General features: G+C 35.7%; 1 pseudogene; it reads right to left on the bottom strand.

The window, feature by feature from the left end:
• Positions 1-6,826: 6,826 nt before the first annotated feature.
• Positions 6,827-24,389, bottom strand: part of LOC123233005 — a 190,397-nt pseudogene continuing 172,834 nt past the window's right edge.

The following is a 24,389-nucleotide window of genomic DNA, read 5'->3' as shown; positions in this document are numbered from 1 at the left end:
ATAGTCAGCTGTGAATGTTTATCCCTCCTCTCCTTGAAACAAAACCTAGTGGCTGGTCACCATGGCTTGGCCAGAGATCTTTTGTTGGTTATCTACCCAACATCAGCACCCTGCATGGGTAGAAGTCTCTGGAGCTCAGTTTTCCACTTACACATCTGACCCCAGGGCTTATTGTTTTTTAATTCCCCAGGTGTTTACCCCTGGGGTGTAAATTCCATGTTTTCCTATAGGTATTTGTCTTTCAGTGAGATGGGACCTCTACAGGAAAGTCAGAGACCTTCCTTTCAAATTATCCAGGGTTAGATAATTTCATTTCTGACTCAACTATTTCTGTCACTTTAAAGTTGACTTTGAGTCTTCCATGCATTTATTTATTTATCTATCTATCCATTCATTCATCCATCCATTCATTCATTTATTTATTCATCTATCTGTTTATTCATTCATTCATCCATCTATCCATTCATTTATTTGTTTGTTTTTGGCTTCTTGAGGAATTTGGAGAGCAAGATATTCTTGCCCTTATTCCTCCATTTCCCCACTATAGCTTGCAGAATCTTAAGTATAACTTTGTTGGCATATCAAATGAGTATAATTGTTCAGTAATCTGAACATTTTTTGGTCTCCCCTTCTTTAGCATTAGGATGTGAGCTGATCTTTTTCATGTTGAGCAAAAGCATTGTCTTTTAGGATTTTAAATAGATTAGCTAGAATTATGCCATCTTCACTACTTCACTGTGAGCAGTGCTTCCTAAGCCTCACTTGACTTCATTCTCCAGGTTTAGCTTTAGATCAGTAACCTTACCATTTTTGGTTATCAGTGATGTTAAGATCTTTCTTGCATATTTCTATATATTCTAGCCACCTCTTCTTAATCTCTTCTACTTTTATTTAGTCCCTACCATTTTTGTCTTTTATCATTCCCATTTTTGCATGAAATAATCCCTTGATAGCTCTAGTTTTCTTTGAGATCTCATCTTTCCCATTCTATTATTTTCTTCCATTTCTTTGCAAGACTAGCTTAAGAAAACCCTATCTTTTTGATATCCTCTAGAATTCTTCATTCAGTTGAGTCTATCTTCGCTTTTCATTCTTTCTCTTTCATTTTCCTTCTTTCCCTTTCATTTTCCTTCTTTCCTTGACTATTTGTAAAGCCTTATAAGATAGCCATTTTTTTCTTGCTCTTCCTTTGAGATAATTTTGTAGCTACTTCCTATTTAATATAGTGAACATCAGTCCATGGTTCTTTTGACATTTTATCTAAGATATTTAAACTTTAAACTCTATTCACTATTTCTACTTCATCTTCATAAGGGATGTTATTTAGATTATAATTATATGATCTGATGGTTTTCCCTACATTCTTCAAATTAAGTTTAAATTATGCAATCTCATGATCTGAGCCAGTCAGCTCCAGCTGTGCAGAGCTTCTCCACCCTTGGATGCAAAATATATAATCAATTTGATTTCAAAATTGATCCTCTGGTGATGTCCATGTGAAGAGCTGCCTCTTTGTTGTTGAAAAAGAGTGTTTACTATGACCAGTGAGTTATCTTGAAAAAACTCCATCACTCTCTGTTCTGCTTTATTGTGTTCTCCAAGGCCAATCTTGTCTATTATTCTAATTATCTTTAGATTTCCTACTTTAGCATTCCAATCCCCTATAATGAATGTGATATCCTTTGTCATAGTTTTTCATAGAATTAAGCAACTTTGACTTCTTCAGAAGCAAAACATAGACTTGTATTACTGTGATGTTGAATGGTTTGCCTTAGATTCTAACAAAAATAGAACTAGCAATAAAACTCAAACCTTTGGGATTCTCTTTCCATTTAGGTTCTATAACAAGAGCTCTGTTTTGAAAAAATTAAGCTTCCCCCAATAGAATAGGAATATACTCAATTAGAATATAAGCTTCTTGAGGGCAGAGATCACTTTTGCCTCTACATTCATCCCCAACAGTACTTAGCACAATGTCTAGAATGAAGTAAATGATTCATAAATGCATATTGCCTGATGGATTGATGACTTGGGCTGTGCAATGAATAAGTAACAGGATAGACTTGGTGATTGATTAAGTGGTTTGGAGAAAGATATAACTCAAAACACAAAGCTAACCCCAGTGTTCATGCCTGGATGACCAAGAGAATATGATACACTGGTCAGAAATTATTCAAGGTTCAAAACTAGTTTTGAAGAGGAAATTAAGTTTGAGATGACTGTAGATGTCTAAAAAATAATTGGAGGAGCAAGACTCAAGTATTGATAAGACTCTGGACAAAGTGAAGATATGGTAGTTACATAGCGAAGGGATGAAGCTTGAATGATATGAAACAATCATATTTGATGACTTTCTTTGCCATATATTTAAATAGGGAGTTGAACAATGAACATTTTCCGTTATGTAATGCCAGAAGTATGCAAATTATTAGAACCAAGAATCCTATAGTAGCTGGATCCTTAACCTTTGATCTGTGAACTTAAACATTAAATTTAAATGATTTCCATACAGTTAATTCCCTTTATAATTCTGTACATTTTATTGGATGCAACTTTAAAGTATGATTCTGAGAAAAGGGGTCTATCCCTAGAACTCAGATCCTGTGCAAAGGGGGGCCATAATAGGAAGAAGGTAAAAAAACCCTACTAAAGACAATTAGATGTAGAATGTACCCTCAAAACCATATAGTTCAAGCCTTTCATATTCTAAACTGGGGATCTGAGGCATAGAATGGGAAGTGACTTAAACAACATCAGAAGTACTCTTGGGTAAGAGTGGAATGGTTCTCCATGGATATCTTTCATACCCCTAAATTCATAGTTTGGATGATGATCTTCATGAGACTCTGGCTTAGAGAATTCATCACTTGATGGCATTTTGGCAATTTGGTTTTAAATAACTCTGCTGAAGAGCCTTTCAATGCTGACATTCTGGAGATATGTTTTTCCATGTTATTATTCTGGGCATTAGCCTTCCCATGTCAGTGTTCTGGGAATGAACCTTCCCATGATATAATTCTTTTCAGTCTTTCCATGTCACTGCTCTGCATCTTATATCTTTTTACATTAATTCTCTGAGGATGAATTTTCTCATGTTAGTATTTTAAGGATGATATTTTCTCTATTAATCTTCTGGGAATGTGCCTTCTTATCTTGGTGCTCTGGGGAATAGATGTTCCAAACCTATCTAGGCCGAGTTTACGTGAAAACAAAGGGTGCATCACCACACTGGTATCTGAGTGGGCTCCCAACCTAAATCCAGGCAGATACTCAAAACCTTTCTATTTTGTTATGATCTGCCAGAGCTGAGGCTAGTATGGAAGAGCTAGATAACTTTATACAGGTTCTTCAACTGTGCAAAGTTTCACCTTCCACCTATCATATGTTAATTGTTAGTTCCATCATCAAAACATCAGCAGTACATACCTTACATTTCACTGTAAGGAGAGAGTCAAAGGACGGGCATTAAGGGATCTACTGCAGTCCTAAATCTTCCCAGTCCTAAGTACATTCTCAATTCTGTTCCAGGATTAAATGTTATCCTGCATAGAGAACTAGTTATTCTCCAGATATTCTTTAGCATCTTGTCAGGGAACAAGAATATTATGTGCAATAGTTCAAGGATCTGCATTGAAAAAATGGTGATGAATTCCTGAGAAAATAGTTGAACCTCCCAGGCTCTGTGACATAAGAATCATTGAAATTCAACCCATTTAAGGCCAGTGAGCTCCCCTCATTGTCATAAGCAGTGCAGAATCACAGCAGCCATTATAATCATGGGGTAGAGAATTGAATTGTGGGGGCAGGGAAACAGCAGCTATTTCTAATAACACTAATGAGGGCATCTGTCTCATTCAGAGGTTGCCCATAAGCAGCAGAGAAAAGAAGAGTGTGATGAGCTGAAATAATGCCAAAACAGATGCCTAAAATGTGACTGTAGTCACATATGCACTTAGTCAACAAGTATTTATGAAGTACTCACTGTATGTTAGACACAGTGTTATGAACCTGAGATAAAGAGAATATAGTCCCTGATTACAAGGAACTGACATGATATTGGAAGAGACAACCTGTTAATGACTAAGTATATATATATATATACATATATATATATATATATATATATACCATATACATGGTGTATATGCATATATGTGTGTGTACATATCTGTGTTTCTATATATGTATATTATATTTATATAAAGTGTGATAGACAGACAAAGAGAATGGAAAGCAATCTAAGAAGGCCTATAGTAACACAGTGTTTGATAAATCCAATTATCCAAGTTATTTAGGAAGAAACTCACTACTTGGCAAAAAAATCCTGAGAAAATTGGAAAACAATATGGCAGAAACTATGTCTAGAATAATATTTCAAACCATACACAAAGATAATTGATCTAGAATTAAAATGTGATACAAAAACATTAGGGGAACATGGAAAAGTTTACCTGTCAGATTTATGGATAGGGGAAGAATTTATGACCAAATAAGACATAGAGAACATAATGAACAATGAAATAGATGATTTAAATTACATTAAGTTAAAAAGTTTCTGTTCAAAGAAAACCAATGCAATCAAGATTAGAAGGGAAATAAAAAATTGGGGGGGGATTTTTTGCAAGTGTTGCTGACAAAAACTTCATTTATCAGATATGTAGAGGACTGAGTCAAATTCATAATAATGTGAAACATTCTCCCACTGATAAATGGCCAAATAACACTAAGAGGCAGTTCTCAGAGGAAGAAATTAGAACTATATGTAGTCATATGACAGAATTCTCCAAATCACTACTGATTAGGAAAATGAAAATGAAAATGACTCTAAGATAACAACTCACACCTGTTAACTTGGCTAACATGAACAAAAAATAAAATGATAAATATTGGAGGGGACATGATGAAACTGGGATAATACACTGTTAATGGAACTGTGAATTGAGAGAACCTTTCTGGAAAGCAATATAGAACCATGCCTGAAGGGCCATAAGATTATATATATATATATATACCTTTTGATCCAGTAACACCACGGCTAGAGTTTGTATCCCAAAGAAATCAGAAATGGGGGGAAATTAGAGATAGGACCTACTTGTAAAACAATGGTTTAGTGTCTTTCTTTATTATGGTTAAGACCTGAAAACTAATGGAGTGGCCATCAATTGGAGAATTGATGAACAAGGTATGATAGTTGTAGAATATTATTCTGCCATAAGAAATGATGAACAGAATGAGTTCAGAAAAATCTGGGAAAGCATATAAACTGATGCAATGTGAAATGAGCAGAATCAGGAGAAGGGTATACACAATAACAGAAATATTATATGATGATCAGCTGTGAAGAACTAGAGCATTATCAGCCAAACTCCCTAAATTCATCCAAGGGAATCAGGGGAAAATTCTTTTCCACATCCAAAGAATGAACTGTTGGAATTTGATTGCTGATCAAAACATGTCATCTTTCACCTTATTTCCTTTGTGAGTTTTTTTGTATTTGTGATATGTGTCTTCTGTCATACAATGGGGAATATGGAAATATGTATTTTATGAAAGTACAGTTATAATCTATAACAAACAATTTCCTGCCTCAAGGAAGGGGAAGAGGGAAGCAGGGAGAGAATCTAAATTATAAAATGTCAGAAAAGTTGTAAAAAATCATTTCCATGTAATTGAAAAAATTTAAGTGTAAAAGATTAAGATAGAACTGATTGATTCACTCTTAGAATGGGATGTGAGAGATGGAATCAGGATTATGTTGGGAATTAACTGGAATCCCAAAAGGTAAAGGCTTCTGGAAAATCCCCAGCCACATTCTCCTTCCCTATCTTGGGTATATTTATTTTTCATATTCCTGAATACCCCAAAAGGCAACTATATCCCCAACAGAACTTCTGTGTATGTTTCCTATAACCTATGGACACCCAAACCCCATACAAGATAGGAGGTTCTCTGTGAACTATTGCTATGCAAACTGTTGCTATGCAAACATTGTTGGCTACCATATCTATGGAACTGTTTGGGTAGTAACCCAGTTGGCTATATAAGACCTCACTCTCCTCAATAAAGTTGCCATTGATTACCATCAGCCCTCCTGAGTCCACCTTCATTCTTACCCCTTAGGACCCCCAAAGAGGTGGTCCCTGACAACTATAAACATGGATGCATGGATTGACTATATTGACATATCAAAGATGGAGAGTCAGTGTGGAATTCTGAAATCATGTAGTCCAACCTTTTCCTTTTAGAGATGATGAATCTGATGTGAGAATAAATGGTAAAGTGATTTACTCAATGTCACACAAGTTGTCAGCATTAAAGGCAGTCTTAATTTCTGCTCTTATGGTTCCAAAGTCAGGGCTCCTTTCATATTATCATGCTTCCTTTGAAGTCTTGAATATTTAATGTGTGAAAGTGCAGACATTCATTTTCATACCGGAACTTACTAGCAACACAATCATGTTTATTGTATCTCAAATTTACAAACAAGATTGACACAATACAAAATAAGATCTTCCTTGAGGATATTTGAAAATAAAAGTACAAACTAATATAGGTTTTGGGTTGTAGGAGTATTTTACAGTCTTCCTCTGCACTCTAAAACTGGAAGTGGTCGTGTGAATTAGAGCATGGCTGCAGATATAGGGTTGGGGGAATGGTTGCATATGAATTTCTATAATGCTACATCTATTGAATGGCACATTAGGTACTCTGCTAGAATGAATGGTCTCTGGAAATTAAGACTCAATTTAATCCATAGATGGGAATTTTTCTTTCCTTCAAGCTAATAGAAGAAATCAGGAGTCTAATTTACCATGTTAAATTTCTCTTATGCCTTGTGGGGAAGAAAGCATAGTTGGTAATGGGGTGGAACACTGGTGAAACCAACACGATTGGTTTTAATGCTAATTTCATTTGGATCTCCAACTAGTTTGGGGGTAAAGTTCTGTAGAATGGTGGTCAAGAACAAAAACAACTCCATCCTTGCCAGGCCCTCTCCAAGGCAAGCCCGTTTTCCTGGAAAGAAACACAAGATGCTTAGAAATCTTCATGAAATATCAAAGTATCAGCCAAAGTAAAACAGAGTTATTGGTCCTGAACACAGGTGGGGAAAGATGTAAAAGAGAAGGCTATAGACGGGCATAAAGGATGAGCAATATTGTGAGTTATATTTCAGTTATTAATGGCCAAGAAGGGCAGGAAGGTATCCCTTCTTTACACCATTCTTCCCATAGTGAGCCCTCGTGCAACAGATCTTGCAGTTGAATCATAGATCCACCAAAATAGAAAGGCAGTTGAGTCAGGCAGGAGGCTCAGGTTTGTTTTGTCATTTAAGAAGTCAGGTCACAGGAATACTAGAAAAGAATGTGTAATTGCTGTACTTTGATGGTATGTCCTTAGAAGAACTACCATGAAGAGACTTAGTCAAAGCTGAGTGGGAAGAGGGAAAGGATTCTTTAGAGGCAGACATAGAAGAAGAAGCAGAGATGCAGAGGTTTCCTTTTTACCAGCAGAAAAAGGCATGAAGTAGTCACTTTTCTTAAATCTTCCATTCTTATCCAAGAAATGCTGGGGGTCAAATTTGTCAGGGTTGGAGAACTCTTTGCTGTCATGCAAGACTGGTGACAGCAATGGGAAGATGTTAGTGCCCTAGAGGGAAGAAATTCCAGGGGAGAGTCAGTTAACAACATTACACCAATCCCAAGAATTCTGAGTGATTTCATATTGTCTATAGTACAAAATACACACTCCCTTGCGTGTAATATAGATTGATATGTATAGCCCTTAAGAGTCTGGGTAGATTCTAGTCTACCTTGCCACAGTGATATCTTCATTATTGTATCCATCATGATATCCTTAGGGTTCCAGATAACCTGGTCCATGTGCTATCCCCATCTATGATATTCTCTCTATGGTCTCCATTCCTAGAAAGAACTCCTTACATTAGTTTTTTAGAATCTCTAGTTGCCTTCAAGGATAGGTTTAGGTATCCTGTTCTGTGATAGGAAGCCTTGGTTAAGGTCCTAAGCTCTCTGTGCTCTCTCTTTTCAGTTCCTTGGTCTATACTTCATGTCCATGCCTGCTGCCTGTGTGACTCTGGACAGAACATATGACCTGTTAATTTTTCAGGCAATGCTTAAAAGTTCTAAGTACGGAACACTCTACTGAAAGGGTATCCTCAGTAGAAAGCCACACTACTAACCAAATCATAGCTTGAGTCTGAAGGAGAAAAATAATAATTTGGGTAGAATTTTCTGTGTGTGTGTAAGCTGTTCTTCCCCCAGGAGAATCCAAAGTCCTTAGGGTCAAGCATCCTCCTATATTTGCCTTGTGTGCAAAGTACTTCACCCAGCAATTTTTACCTAGGTAGTTCTTACTGAAACATTGAAAATTTGAACTGAACAATATACTTGAGGTATGCACAACATGAATCATTAGGTTGGATGCTCCCTTCTCATTTCTTTGGGAAGAGTAGCTTTGCTCAGTCAGCACTAGGCGACTTCAATTAAATTCAAAGGGATTCAACCAGTGTTTTTTAAGTACTCCTGGAAAATGGTATTTCAGAATTTAAGCCCTTGGGTTCTCCAAGCTTCTACACTTTTAGTTCTTTTAGTTAAATGACCTTGGGTGAGTCATTTGACCTGATATTCAGTGTCTCTATCTGAACAATGGGAAAGATAATAGTATTTAGGGAATCTAATCCAGGAAGAGGAAATTTCATAAACAAAAAAATTTTGCTTCTGTAATCTCACTTGATTATTTTCCCTGTACATTTTCTTTCCAAATGGTAATGTGATGAATGAGCAGTAGGGGAAACAAAATAAGTGTGCACTTTCCTCTCATTCTTTATTTGTAGCTCCAAGTATTAGAGTAGACCCCAGTAAAACCACAGCCATAGTTTAAAAGTAGTCAGATATGTAGCTTTCCCTCTCAGCATGAGAACTTAATCCAATTTCTCCCCAAATACTAAATGCCCTGCCAAAAATTACTGATGCAGCATTTCTATGAGAAACTCTGTTAGATGGTTACAAATTGACATATTGAATTATTATCCTATAGAAAACTCTGTTTAGAGTCACTGAGGTAATCTATATCCATTTTCTCCATCTTGTAAATCATTACTAACTATTGTCCCTGCAAAAGACTTACCTAATCCCTTAGCCTACGCCATTTTCCCTATAAAGTATGTACCCCATATCATTAAAATTTGTTACTGATCAGCTAGATAATTCTGTGTGTCTGTCTGCCAGTTCGACCATCCTGTAATCCCAGAATCATTTCTCTCATCCTACTTTGTCCACCCAAGTAATTTGTAGAGCTGGTTTCTACATTTATACATCCCTCCCATTCAAGTTAGCAGTATGTAACAAAAGACCACTTTAAGGGAAGCTCCTTGTGAGATCATGATTTTGGAATTCAATTTTCTCACATCTAAAATGAGTTCATTGGACCAGATGATATCTAAGATTCTTTCCAACACTAGAGCCAATACCTTCATGACTGCTGACCTTGGGGATGATATATTGTTGGAATTGGGTATCCTGGTTCACTGCATGGGGCAGGTTGAGAGGTATGAGGTCAATGAATCTTTGCACTTCATGCACCACAGCATCCATATAGGGCATATCTTGTCTGTCCTTTATGGAAGGAATTCGACTGTGTCCAATCACACGATTAATTTCTTCATGAATTTTTGCTGCAGGAACAAAAACAGGGATAGCCACTTAATTTCCTCATCTCCTGGGAATGCCCAAGAGAATATATATGGAGTGTCTGTCTGATGATATGATCTGGGATTCTTCTCAGATGGATTCACTGTCCTCCCTCTATTTAGTCAAGGACATAAAGATGTCTGCAGAAGCAATGGGATAATTTTCCCATGACTTAGTGAATAAGAGTCGGTAAGACAGCTGTTTACTTTCCTTTTTAGTTATTTGTGTTACTTTAGATAAGTTATTTAACCTGTCTCAGCCTCAGTTTCTTCACCTGAAAAATGAGGAACACTAGGCACTTTTTAAGGTCCCTTCTACTTAAAAATCTATTTTCATATAATTTGTAAAGTGGAGATAATAACTGTATCCCTCTCACAGGACATTAACTAAACAATATATGCCAAGTGATTTACTGTCCTTACATTCTTTATTTGGATTGCAACTATTATTGTCAAAGAAACTAGATGACTCCATTTGAATGTGAAAGTGTTGGTGATGAAATTATCACCTTGCTTTAAAGTATTCACTAGGTAAGTATCTTAGTTCACCTCTGAATTTCCCAGTTCACAGAAATAAAGAATTTCAGCATTCAAAATGACACATTTTTGTTGAGGACCCTCCATATTTGAATCAGAATCCTGATCCTAATGTCCTGAACAGATGCACTTCTAGCCTTTGCTTGAGAACCTCTGATAAGGGAGATCTCAATATCTCCAGGGTACCTGAACTAGCTTTGGGACAGCTTTAATAATCAGCTAGTCATTCCTTAAGTGAAGCCTTTATCAATTTGCAATTTCTATCCATCTATCTAGTTTTCTGTATCTATCCTGTTCTGCCTTTTGGTATCTATGAGAACCAGCCTTGCTGGTGTGTAAGCCCTTTGAGGGGAGGGAGTGTTTCATTTGGATCTTTGTACTCCAGGTATATAGCTGAGGGCACATAGATGTAGCTTTATATATGTTCATTAAACTGAATTGAATTCCACATGAGAGACCTTCAAATACTTGAATAACTATCAGGTCTTGCCCAAGTCTTCTATTTTCTTACATGTGCGTCCATCTGACCTGCTGTTGATCTGTATGGGATTCATATCAATCTAGAAGGTAGGAGTGTGGAGTCAGCTCTTGAGCAGTGTATGGGGCTAGGACAGCAAGTGTGGTCTGCAAGCTTGGCAATTCTTTCACTTTACCTTGGATCTCAGGATGTTTAAGAATGAGCAGCAGACCATATCTTAGAGTGCTACCAGTTGTCTCTGTTCCTGCAGAAAATAAGTCTGCTGCAGTGACTGCTAGGTTCTCTAAGTCAAATTCAGACTGGGGATTGTCTTTCTCCTAAAGGAAGCAAAGGCATAAAATAAGTGAAGTAATGAGCAATAGCAGGGACAGACATAAGTAATAGAAAAAAAAGTACATAAAGTTTGCCCTGGGAGCTGTCTTCCTCCTTCACTTCCCTATCTCCAGTGACTAGGGACTTCCCTATGCACTCAAGTGTTCATAGGCTTAGCCATCCCAGGCAGGCTTCTCTCTATCAGGGAACATAACATAATGGATACAGAACTCAACTTGGAACTAGATTTAAATATATCCTTAATCAAAGACTGCTTATGTGTCCCTGGATCAATCACTTAATCTTTCTGTTCCTCAGTTTCCTCATATGTAATGATATAATTAAAACTCTCAATTTATTTTATAATAATTTTTTATCTTTAGTATGGAAGGGACCTAATAAAGTAATTCACATTATAACCTTAATCATCTGGTAAAATATCATAAAATTACTCCTTATGATTAAATTTTTACTTTAAAAATAGTATAGCTTCTTAGTCAAAACAGAGACACACACACTTAAGATGGAATTTCAGGTATTCAGAATGAGGAAATGAAGAGTAATATTTTGGGGCATGAGAAAACAGAATTTTAAAATTTATAGTGAAAATTACATTCAACCAGCCCACTTGTGACTGATCAGAAATTCCCTTTCCAAAATCTCCCATAAGAAGTCATCTAGCTTCATCTCGAAGACTTCCACAGATGGGAAACACTGCTTAATGAAGAATGTCATTCCAGTCTTCAATATTTTTCCCTCATGTGGAAATGAAATGTGTCTTTATAATTTCAAACCATTGTTATAAATCCTGTGTTCTGGCAGTGGCAAAGCAAAAGAATCTTAATTGTTTTGTGTGATAGCCAGCCTTTAAAATTAGGTCTGCTGAGATACCTTTCAACTACCCAATTCTGTGAAATCCTATGAAATATGAAAGCTAATACGATTTAGAACTAGGAAGAACCAACTTTAGAAGTCACTTGAGAAAATGCAGAAAAGGAAATTGAAGCTCAGAAAGTGATTTTTTCAGTCACACAGGAGGAAAAGGAAAGGGGTGAAATGTCCCAAATGGCAGAAGACCTGATTATATATTATCCACAATAGAAATGAAGCTACCCATGTTAAAAACATGGAGAGAGACAGAACTGATGGGGTTCTGGGTTAAGATGGTGGCAGAGTAAAAAGCAGCTCTTAACCTCTCCTGACCAAAACATACAGGACTCCTCAAGTGGACATAAAAACAAACCCAATCAAACAGAGGGACCCCACAACAGGGTGCAGAGTGGAAGGTATGTGGAATTGGAGCATTTCCATGCTATAAAGGGGTGAAACAGCTCTCACTAAATTGCGGGCTGAGCAACCACCCCTCCCCCCCCCCACACCACCTACAACGCCGAAGCCAGGTCAAAAGAAATAGAGCAATTTTGGGGCACCCATTGAGTCATTGGCAGCTCCAGGGCCTGTTCCTGAGAGCAGCAAGATTTAGGACCCCAAAAAGCTAAAGAACGCGCACGGATTCTGAGCGTGGACGCGGACCGCAGGCACAGGTGGAGATGTGGGCGGAGGCGGATACAGACGAGAGCAAAGGCTCAGAAACCCTGAGTGGGGAACCAGTGCAGACGGGTATACAACTGTGGAAGCAGTGCCCTGAGACTTATAAAGGAACCTCCTGCAGAGGATCAAGCAAGAGGGTCCACCAGGGGGCTTGACCTTAGAAAAAACCAGACCTCAGACCTCAGGAGCCAAAGGAACACAGACAGACCCTGAGCTTGAGGATAAAGCTGAGGAGGGGCTGGTATAACAATGGCTACCGAGAATCAGGAAGTCCAGAAGAGAGAGAGAAAGATTAACAACAAGAAGAAGAAATCTTTAACACTCGACAACTTTTACACAGAGAAAATCCAGACAACCGAGCAATCAGAAGAGGAGAAAAAACAAGCAATCACATCCGAACCTAACTGATCACAAGCTCTTGAAATGTTCAAAACTGAGATGACGAGAAAGTTGGAAAAGATTTGGTTAGAGAAATGGGAAATAGCTCAAAAGGAAATCAGGCAAGAAAATAACAGTTTAAAAGGCAGAATTTCGCAACTGGAAAGTGAGGCAAGTCAACTGAAGACCAGAAATGACAAGATTGAAAAGGAAAACCAGTCCCTAAAGGCTAGAATTGAGCAATTAGAAGCCAATGATCTCTCAAGACAACAAGAACAAATAAAACAAAGTCAAAAGACTGAAAAATAGAAGGAAACATAAAATATCTCAATGAGAAAGTGACAGACCAAGAAAACAGGCCTAGAAGAGACAGTTTGAGAATCATTGGTCTCCCTGAAAAGGGAGAAATTGATAGAAATTTGGACTCCATACTAAAAGAAATTTTTCAGCAAAATTGCCCTGAAGTTCTACAACAAGAGGGCAATATAGACATTGAAAGGATCCGTAGATCACCCTCTACATTCGATCCAGATAAGACAACGCCCAGGAATATAATAGCCAAATTCAAGAGCTTTCAAGTAAAAGAAAAATATTACAAGAAGCCAGAAAGAGACAATTCAAATATCAAGGAACACCAACCAGGATCACACAGGATCTGGCAGCCTCCACGCTAAAAGACCGCAAAGCTTGGAATATGATATTCAGAAAGGCAAGAGAGCTGGGCCTGCAACTACGGATCAACTACCCACCAAAATTGACTATATACTTCCAGGGGGAAAGTATGGGCATTCAACAAAATTGAAAATTTCCAAGTATTTGCACAGAAAATACCAGGGCTAAATGGAAAGTTTGATATCCAGCCACAAAAATCGAGAGAAACATGAAAAGGTAAATAAGAAACAGAGGGGAAAGAAAGAAAACTCTTAATTTTTTAAATTTGCCTTTTTAAGGGCCTCAGTAAGATCTAATTATCTGTATTCCTATGTGGAGAAATGCTATGTATAATTCTCTTTAGTGAACTATATTCACTATTAAGAATTCACTATTATAGTGGTCGGAAGAATGATTTATGGGGAGAGGGTGGAGTGCTGAATGGTCTAAGATGATATGGGGGGTGGGAAAGAGGAGGGTGAATGGAGGGGGACACCAGGAGAAACTTGAGAGAATAAGAAAAATAGGATATTCTATTACATACAAAGAGGGCATGGGAAGGAGAGGGGACAAATACTATTATAAGAAGGAGAGGAAGAGAGCATCAAGAGGTAATTTTAAAACCTTACTCTCAGTGTAATCAAATCAGAGAGGGAAGAGTAGCTATACTATCCATTGGGATATAAAACTCTATCTAACCCTACTGAGAAAGTCAGAAGGGATAAACCAAGGGGAGCAGGGGAGTGGGGAGGTCAAAAAAGGGAGGGGAGAAGAAGGGGAGGGAACTTATTAGGTCTTCAAAAACAAAAAGAGGGGAATAACAAGGGAGGGGGTAGAAAGGGAAGTCAATCAAGGGAGGGGATAAGGGATACCAGCTTAATAGCAAACCACTGGTTTAAAAGGAAATAGTTTAAGAAGAAGGGGTAGGAATACGGGAGAATACAAAAATGTCAGTGAATGCACAACTAACAATTGTAACTCTGAATGTGAATGGGATGAACTCGCTCATAAAACAGAAGCAAATAGCAGAGTGGATTAGAAACCCAAATCCCAACATATATTGTCTACAAGAAACACATATGAGGTGGGTGGACATACACAAGTTTAAGGTTCAGGGCTTGAACAAAATCTTTTGGATGTCAAATGAGAAAAAGAAGGCAGGAGTGGCTATTGTGATCTCTGAAAAAGCCAAAGTAAAAATAAATATGATTTAAAAAGACAGGGAAGGTCATTACATCCTGATTAAAGGCAGTATAAACAATGAGGAAATAACACTGCTCAATATGTATGCACCAAGTGGCATAGCATCCAAATTCATAAAGGAGAAACTGGCAGAGCTCAAGAAGGAAATAGATAGTAAAACCATAATAGTGGGAGATCTAAATATTCCTCTTTCAGATCTAGATAAATCAAACCAAAAAATAAATAAGAAAGAGGTAAGAGAGGTGAATGAAGTCCTAGAAAAATTAGATATAATAGATATGTGGAGAAAAATAAATAGGGACAAAAAGGAATACACCTTGTTTTCAGCTGCACATGGTACATTCACAAATATTGACCATGTAATAGGGCATAGGATCATTGCAAACAAATGCAAAAGAGCAGAAATAATAAATGTAACCTTCTCAGATCATAATGCAATAAAAATAATAATTAGTAAGGGCACCTGGACAGGCAAGTCAAAAACTAATTGGAAATTAAATAATATGACTCTCCAAAACCAGCTAGTCAAAGAAGAAATCATAAAAACAATCAACAATTTCATTGAAGAGAATGACAATGATGAGACATCCTACCAAACTCTGTGGGATTCAGCCAAGGCAGTACTCAGGGGGAAATTTATATCCTTGAGTGCATATATTAACAAATTAAGGAGGGCAGAGATTAATGAATTGGGTATGCAACTCAAAAAATTAGAAAGCGAGCAAATTAAAAATCCCCAGATAAAAACTAAATTAGAAATACTAAAAATCAAGGGAAAAATCAATAATATTGAAAGTAAAAGAACTATTGAATTAATAAATAAGACTAGAAGCTGGTACTTTGAAAAAGCAGATAAAATAGACAAAGTACTGGTTAATCTAATAAAAAAAGGAAAGAAGAAAACCAAATTGACAGTATCAAAGATTAAAAAGGGAGACCTCACCTTTAATGAAGGGGAAATTAAGGCAATCATTAAAAACTATTTTGCCCAATTATATGGCAAGAAATATAACAATTTAGGAGATATGGATGAATATTTACAAAAATATAAACTGCCTAGATTAACAGCAGAAGAAATAGAATACCTAAATAATCCTATATCAGAAAAAGAAATTGAAGAAGCCATCAAAGAACTCCCTAAGAAAAAATCGCCAGGGCCTGATGGATTCACAAGCGAATTCTATCAGACATTCAAAGAGCAACTAATCCCAATACTATACAAATTATTTGATATGATAAGCAAAGAAAGAGTCCTACCAAATTCCTTTTATGATACAAATATGGTGCTGATTCCAAAGCCAGGGAGATCAAAAACAGAGAAAGAAAACTACAGACCAATCTCCCTAATGAACATAGATGCAAGAATCTTAAATACAATACTAGCAAAGAGAGTCCAGCATGTAATTAAGAAGATCATCCACCATGATCAGGTGGGATTTATACCAGGAATGCAAGGATGGTTCAACATTAGGAAAACCATCCACATAATTGACCATATCAACAGTCTATCAAACAAAAATCACATGATTATCTCAATAGATGCTGAAAAAGCCTTTGACAAAATGCAGCATCCGTTCCTATTGAAAACACTGAAAATTATAGGAAGAGAAGGACCTTTCCTAAAAATAATAAACAGTATATACCTAAAACCATCAACAAGCATCATCTGCAATGGGGATAAATTAGAAGCCTTCCCAATAAGATCAGGAGTGAAACAAGGATGCCCATTATCACCTCTATTATTCAACATAGTACTAGAAACACTAGCAGTTGCAATTAGAGAAGAAAAAGAAATTGAAGGTATCAAAATAGGCAATGAGGAGACTAAGCTATCAGTCTTTGCAGACGATATGATGGTATACTTAAAAAATCCTAGAGAATCAACTAAGAAGCTTGTAGAAATAATCAACAACTTTAGCAAAGTTGCAAGATACAAAATAAATGCACATAAATCATCAGCATTTCTATACATTTCCAACACATTAGAGCAGCAAGAGGTAGAAAGAGAAACACCATTTAAAATTACCCTAGACAATATAAAATACTTAGGAATCTATCTACCAAAATAAACACAGCAAATATATGAAAACAACTACAAAACACTTTCCAAAAAATAAAACGGGATCTAAACAATTGGAAAGCCATTGGTTGCTCATGGGTAGGATGAGCTAACATAATAAAAATGACCATCCTACCCAAATTAATATACCTATTTAGCACCATACCTATCAAATTACCAAAAAACTTCTTTACTGAATTAGAAAAAAATATAACAAATTCATTTGGAATAACAAAAGATCAAGAATATCAAGGGAAATAATGAAAAAAAAATGTGAAGGAAGGGGGCCTAGCAGTACCAGATATTAAACTATACTATAAAGCAGCAGTCATCAAAAAAATATGGTACTGGCTAAGAGACAGAGGGGATGATCAGTGGAATAGACTTGGGGTAAATGACATCAGCAAGACAGTGCATGATAAATTCAAAGAGCCCAAGTTTTGGGACATGAATCCACTATTTGACAAAAACTGCTGGGAAATTTGGAAAACAATATGGGAGAGATTAGGTTTAGATCAACATCTCACACCCTACACCAAGATAAATTCAAAATGGGTGAATGACTTGAACATAAAGAGGGAAACTATAAATAAGTTAAGTGAACACAGAATAGTATACTTATAAGATCTCTTGGAAAGGAAAGAATTTAAAACCAAGCAAGAGTTAGAGAAAATTACAAAATGTAAATTAAATGGTTTTGATTATATTAAGCTAAAAAGCTTCTGTACAAACAAAAACAATGTAGTCAAAATCAGAAGGGAAACAACAAATTGGGAAAAAATCTTTATAACGAAAAACTCTGACAGGGGTCTAATTACTCAAATATACAAGGAGTTAAAGCAATTGTATAAAAAATCAAGCCATTCCCCAATTGATAAATGGGCAAGAGACATGAATAGGCAATTTTCAGGTAAAGAAATCAAAAGTACCAATAAGCACATGAGAAAGTGTTCTATATCTCTAATAATTAGAGAAATGCAAATCAAAACAACTCTGAGGTATCCCCTCACGCCTAGCAGATTGGCTAAAATGAAAGAAGGGGAGAGTAATGAATGCTGGAGGGGATGTGGCAAAATTGGGACATTAATGCATTGCTGGTGGAGTTGTGAACTGATACAACCATTCTGGCTGGCAATTTGGTACTATGCTCAAAGGGCTACAAAAAAATGCCTGCCCTTTGATCCAGCCATACCATTGTTGGGTTTGTACCCCAAAGAGATCACAGATAAACAGACTTGTACAAAAATATTTATAGCAGCACTTTTTGTGGTGGCAAAGAACTTGAAAAGGAGGGTATGTCCTTCTATTGGGGAATGGCTGAACAAATTGTGGTATATGCTTGTGATGGAATTCTATTGTGCTCAAAGGAATAATAAACTGGAGGAGTTCCAGGTGAACTGGAAAGATCTCCAGGAAGTGATGCAGAGTGAAAGGAGCAGAGCCAGAAGAACACTGTACACAGAGACTGATATACTATGGTAAAATTGAATGTAATGGACCTCTGTACCAGCAGCAATGCAATGACCCAGGACAATTCTGAGGGACTTATGGAAAAGAACCCTACCCACATTCAGAGGAAGGACTGCAGGAGAGGAAACATATAAGAAAAACAACTGCTGGAACGCATGGGTGGGGGTGGACATGATTGAGGATGTGGACTCACAACTACCACACCAATGCAACTACCAACAATTTGGAAATTGGTCTTGATCAAGGACACATGATAAAACCAGTGGAAATGTGTGTCGGCCATGGGTGGGGGAAATGCGGGGGGGTGAAGGGGAAAGTAGGACCATGAATCATATAACCATGTTAAAAATGAATATTAATAAATGTTTAAAATTTAAAAAAAAGAAAAAATAGAAAAAAAACATGGAGAGATAAAAGTTAAGTAGAAGCTCATATTCTATTCAAACAACTGTTAATAAAATTCACAAAGAGGGAAAATTAGCAAATAATCAAAACCAGGATAAAATAAAATGAACATAAACTCTATCATTAAGAACAGCTGTTCTAATGTGTGTGATAAGTCAACAAAGCAGTAAAAATTATTAGATTCCCAGAAATAAAGGTACAATAGAATACTTAAATAATCCCATCTCTGAAAAAGAAATTGAACAAGCCTTCAATCAACTCCCTAAGAAAAAAATTCCCAGGGTCAGTTGGATCCCCCAGTGAATTCTACCTAACAATTAAAAAACAATTAATCACAATATTATATAAACTATTTGGAAAATAAACAAAAAAGGAGACCTATCAGATTTTTTTAATGACATAAGTGATGCTGGTGCCAAATCCAAGAAGACCAAAAACAGAAAGAAAATTACATACTAATTTTCTTAATGCATATTGATGCAAAAATCTTAAATAAAATGATAGCAAAGAGACAAAATCAATATATCACAAGGACTATTCACTATGACCAATTGGTAGTTAGACCAGGAATACAAGATGGATTTAATATTGGAAAACTTATCAACATAATTAATCATATCAAAAACCAAACTAACAGAAATCACATGATTATCTCCACAAATGCAGAAAAAGCATTTGACAAAATACAACACCCATTTCTATTAAAAACCCCAAAAAACATAGTAATAAAGTGGTGTTTCCTTAAAATCACAAGCAGAATCTAAAACAATCAGCAAGTATCATCTCCAATGGGGATAAGTTAGAAACATTTCTAATAATTTCAGGAGGGAAGCAAGGGCATCCATTATCAACTCTATTGTTTAACATTGTACTAGATATGCTAGCTAGCAATTAGAGAAGAAAAAGAAATTGATGGAGTAGGCAATGAAGAAACTAAACTATCACTCTTTGTGGATGATATGATGGTATACTTAGAGAATCCTAGAGAATCAATTAAAATTAATTGAAGTAATTAATAATTTTAGCCAAGTTGCAGGATACAAAACGAGCTCACATAAATCATCAGCATTTCTACATATTTCCAGCAAAGTCCAGCAGTGAATTAGAAGAAGAAATTCCATTTATAATCACTTGGGACTATATGAAATACTTGAGAATGTATTTGCCAAGCCCAACACAGGAATTATGTGAACAGTTACAAAACACTTTTCACACAAATAAAATCATATTTAAATAATTGAAAAAATATTAATTACTCATGAGTAAGCCAAACTAACATAATAAAAATGACAATCCTACCTAAATTAATTTACTTATTCAATGCCAAACCAATGAAACTACCAAAAACTATATTATTGAACTAGAAAATATAATTTAAAAACTTATATGGAAGAATAAAAGATCAAGAATATGAAGGGAACTAATGAAAAAATGTGAAGGATGGTGGCCTACCAATACCAGATCTTAAACTGTATTATTAATAAATAATCATCAAAACAATCTGGTAGTGGCTAAGAATAGAATCTGTGGATCAATAGAATAGATTAGAGGTTAAACTACTTCAGTAATCTAGTATTTGATAAAACCAAAGATCCTAGCTTTTTGGATAAGAACTCACTATTTGCTAAAAACTACTAGGAAAATTGGAAAACAGTATGGAAGAAATTAGGTGTAGATAAATATCTCTGACCCTATACCAAGAAAAGGGCAATAATAGGTATATGATTTAGACATAAAGGGTGATGTTATAAGTAAATTATGGGAATATAGGATAGTTTACCTTTCAGATCTATGGAGAGGGGAGGAATTTATGAATAAAAAATTGATAGCATTATACAATGTAAAATACATAATTTTGATTATATTAAATTAAAAAAGTTTTTATATGAAGAAAACCAATGCAACCAAGATTAGAAGGGGAATGACAAACAGAAAAATGTTTATAACAAATTTCTTTGATAAAGGTCTCATTTCTCAAATACATAAAGAATTAAATCAAATGTATAGGACTACATGTCAATCCCCAATTGGCAAATGATCAAAGTGTATGAATAGAGTTTTCAGATGAAGAAATGAAAGATACCAATAATCACATGAAAAAATGTTCTAAATCCCTCATGATTAGAGAAATGCAAATTAAAATCACTCTTGAGGTACTACTGTATATCTTTCAGATTGGGCAATATGACAGTAAAGGAAAATGATAGAGGAATTTTATCACAAATGGTAGACAACAATATCAGAAGAGCACATGGGTTCTCTACAAGCCAAAATGAACTTGAAGAGAGGACATGAAGAAATAGCTTAAGAATCCTGTATATCTTGGAAATATAGAATTAATTCTTAAAATCTGCATGCAATAATTTAATAAATAAAGGAAAAACATGTCTGTTTTAAAAACCACAAACAAACTACATATTGGTAAAATTCACAGGCCATCAAACAGAAAGAAACATCAAGTTTAATGCATCACGAACTGTAGTGGTCAAACGTTAGACTTTTAACACTAAATGAGTATTTTGGACACTGAAAAAAAGCTCTTGTCCTAACAAGCATGAAAATATTCATTAGGTCAGGAACACTCCTCTATGAAAAATCAAAGAAGTGATTAGAAAACATATCAAAATCAAATTTGATTTATTGTCCAAAATAAGAAATCCTGAACATGTGAGCTTAATAATGCATGTCATAAGTTAACTTATAACCATCAACATTGTCAAACTGAACGTTTTTGAAAAATTATAAATTATAAATGCAGAAGACCAATGATGAAGACTGCTAGCTGTCTTCTGAGAGTTGATGATTATATATGCAAAATCAGACACATCATTTTGGACATGACCAATATGAAAATTAATTTTTCTTGATGTCTATTTGTTAGAAATGTTTTATTTATCTTTTTCTTTTATTTATTGGATAGAAAGAAATCAATACTTGACAAAAGATGATGGATTTATACAAAATGGATGGAAATAATATTTTTCCCAAAATTAAACTCAAATTAAGTCAGGTGCTTGGCCTAGAATACTTTAAATCAGACAAATATAGCCAAAATAAATAAAAGTAATGAGAAAAGATCAAGCAATGGAATGAATACTTTCATGCTTTTATGTCCATTCAACAGCAGTTTTATTTAAACTTCCCATTGGTTCAGGGCCACTACAAAAACAAAAGTAAACATTTTAGAAGCAAGAGGGGAAAATTGGCAAAATATCTAGAGAGAAGGTTAAAAGAGAATTCAGGAATGGTCTATAATAATAATTCGATTAAAGTATCTATTAAAGTTCATTCAGTGACCCATGCCTTTTTAACATTTCTATCAGTAAATGAAATCAATCAATCAACAAAAATGTATGATATAACTATTATGTGCCAACAGAATGCTAGAAAGTGAGGAATATAAAACTATTAAGTAAAATGAAGACCACCCCTACCTCTAGATGCTTACATTCTACTGAAAGAGTATAACACATTTAAAGATAAATACTAATGGGATAGATACCAAATGGCTAACCAGAGATTTGGAAGATGGTTCAATAAGAACAGGAGGAATATGGGGAGGCTGGGTAGAAGCTACGTGTGAAAGTATATTAGGACTGCTAAGAAGATGGAATTGAGGAAAGAGAGCATTTGAGATCAAGTAGTTAAGCTTAATAAAGGTAAAGAGACAAAAGATGGAATATTGCATATAGGGAACAACAAGTAGGATAATTTTATCAGAGGGTGGGAGAAATGTGTAACCAATTCAGAAAGGAAGGCTGAAGACAGATTGTCTGTTTGTCTTAGAAGCAGGGTGGAACCCTCAAGTTTCATGGTCATGGGAAGACTCCTGGAAATCTTGTACTTTAGGCATGCTAATTCTGCAGATTTCTTGAAAACAGATTGAAAGTCTTGATCCTTGGAGAGCTGTTAGGGGAGAATTGTCAGTGTTCGACAGAGAGATTATGATGACCAGAGCTATGATGGTTGTGGTGTGAAAAGAGAGAAGTTAAGGATGTCATCTATGATGGGATTAGGAAGAGAAAATATTTACTTTCTTCTCACCTACCCCCATTACCATGAGTTGTTTGCATGGTTGAGATCAAATGAGAAAGATTGTCCATTCAGTATTTCCAAAATGATTTTTCCTTTTTAGGAAAAGTTTAATCCAATGGGTTAGACTTTAAAGAAAGGAAAGAAGGAAGGAAGAAAGGGAGGAAGGAATGGAAGAAGGAAGGAAAGAAGGAATGAAGAAAGGGAGGAAGGGAGGAAGGGACAAAGGAAGGGAGGAAGGGATGGAGGAAAGAAGGAAGGAAGGAAGGAAATAAGGAAGGAATGAAGCATTATCAAGCATCAACAATGTGTCAGGTCCTGTGATAAACTCCTTACAAATCTTAACTCATTTTCTCTTTACAATGACCCTCAGAGAGAGATGTCATTATTATCCCTATTTTACTATTGATGAAATGGAGGCAGATAGTAACTTGTTTAGACTAATCCTTCTATAAAATATCTGATTCCATATTTGAATGCAAGTCTTTCTGAGTTCAGTCTCAGTACTCTAGCCATATCACCCCCTTGCAGCCTCTATCAGCCTGAGTGGAACTATATAGGAATGGAATACAGACATGAATATAAGTATTAGACGTGTCCTATTGGAAAATCTGTTCATTTTAATTATCCAAGGAATATATGTGGTATTATAAGGGATTCATTTGTTTTCCAAATTAGTTTGTGGATTTTGAGAAGTCATTTGTATCTTTTATTTTTTAATTGGGCAAAATAAAGGTGCTTTATTTATGTAATTGATTTATTTGTGGTGCTTTTATGGGAAATTTATAACATTTACAAAATATTCATCATTTACATTTGTATTCAAGGTTAGTATTGTGCTTCACATATTTATCAGTTTCTTCTTACAGCAATTCTGGGAAATAAATGTCATTATGTTCACTTCACATATAAGGAAACTGAGGCTGATTGTGGTGGTATGACTTGCCCAGAATTATATAGCTAGGAATTTCTGAAGTTGGCTTTGAACTCAGGTCTTCCTGACTTCAAGTTCCACTCTGCATCTTATTTGTCCTGTTTATAGTTTATTTAGTATATATTGATTTGTATGTTGTTGCCTCCATTAGATTGTAAGCTCCTTGACGGCAGGAATTATCTTGTACCTCATTTTGTATTTCTAGCACTGTGACATGGTAGGTATTTAGTAAATATTGATTAATTTATTTCTCTTATCATTCTCAAATCCACCATTCTCCTTCAAACCAGAAAACCTAGATCATTACCTGATCACCCTGCACCAAAGAATTCTTCCAATCTCAATTCTTATACAGGGTTCAGAGGAGGGGTGGGGGGTGAGTTAAAACAGCTCAGATATGAGAGAGACAGTGGCATCATTGATGAGCATGTATACTTTGAGACTCTCTCTGATATTCCTTCTTGTGGTTTGAAGAGAGTGGGCTGAAGAACCTTTTGAATGTATGCCTTGCTCAACAGGCAATGTGCTTCCCCCATGTATCTTACCTGCTGCATTTTAGAGAGGTAGCAGTCAATGTAGTCTTGAGGGTTGTTAGGGTCCAGTATCTCCTGATGTTCCTTCACTCTTTCCAAAATGAAATGTTTTAGTTCCTCCATATTTTTATACATTC

Source organism: Gracilinanus agilis, chromosome 2, assembly GCF_016433145.1.
Source record: "Gracilinanus agilis isolate LMUSP501 chromosome 2, AgileGrace, whole genome shotgun sequence".
Taxonomy (NCBI): Eukaryota; Metazoa; Chordata; class Mammalia; order Didelphimorphia; family Didelphidae; genus Gracilinanus; species Gracilinanus agilis.
Note: the sequence above shows the minus strand (reverse complement) of the source record. Positions and strands in the feature narration are given on the sequence as shown.